The sequence below is a fragment of the Sphaeramia orbicularis genome, chromosome 18 (genome assembly GCF_902148855.1).
Source record: "Sphaeramia orbicularis chromosome 18, fSphaOr1.1, whole genome shotgun sequence".
NCBI classification, from domain to species: domain Eukaryota; kingdom Metazoa; phylum Chordata; class Actinopteri; order Kurtiformes; family Apogonidae; genus Sphaeramia; species Sphaeramia orbicularis.
This window is the reverse complement of record NC_043974.1, coordinates 136,919-138,015: the sequence shown is the minus strand read 5'-3', so window position 1 is coordinate 138,015 and position 1,097 is coordinate 136,919.

Sequence of the window (1,097 nt, the reverse complement as noted above, 5' to 3'; positions counted from 1 at the left end):
ACCCTGGTGTACTCCAGTCCACTACAGTCCAGTCCAATCCACTATATAGTCCAAGCCCAAGACTTGGTCTACTCCAGTCCACTACGGTCCAGTCAAATCCACTATATAGTCCAAGCCCCAGACCCTGGTCTATTCCAGTCCACTACAGTCCAGTCAAATCCAATATATAGTCCAAACCCCAGACCCTTGTCTCCTCCAGTCCACTACAGTCCACTACAGTCCAGTCAAATTCACTATATAGTCCAAACCCTAGACCCTGGTGTACTCCAGTCAACTACAGTCCATTCAAATCCACTATATAGTCTAAGCCCCAGACCCTGGTCTACTCCAGTCCACTACGGTCCGGTCAAATCCACTATATAGTCCAAGCCCCAGACCAGGTCTACTCCAGTCCACTACGGTCCGGTCAAATCCACTATATAGTCCAAGCCCCAGACCAGGTCTACTCTTGTCCACTACGGTCCAGTCAAATCCACTATATAGTCCAAGCCCCAGACCCTGGTCTCCTCCAGTCCACTACAGTCCAGTCAAATCCACTATATAGTCCAAGCCCTAGACCAGGTCTACTCCAGTCCACTACGGTCCGGTCAAATTCAATATATAGTCCAAGCCCCAGACCCTGGTCTTCTCTAGTCCACTACGGTCCGGTCAAATCCACTATATAGTCCAAGCCTCAGACCTCGTCTACTCCAGTCCACTATGGGCCAGTTAAATCCACTATATAGTTCAAGCCCCAGACCCTGGTCTACTCCAGTCCACTACAGTCTAGTCAAATCCACTATATAGTCCAAGCCCCAGACCCTGGTCTACTCCAGTCCACTACGGTCCAGTCAAATCCATTATATAGTCCAAGCCCCAGACCCTGGTCTCCTCCAGTCCACTACAGTCCCTTAGAGTCCACTTCAGACTCTAGTCTTATTCCAGTCTTCTTCCATCTGTGTCCACAGACTCTGTCAGACTGGTCCATGGGTCCAGTATGTGTTCAGGCAGACTGGAGGTCCGGTCTAACCAGTCCAGGTCCTGGTCCTCAGTGTGTGAAGGACACTTGGACCTTCATGGTGCCCAGGTGGTCTGTAGGGAGCTGGGCTGTGGGGCTC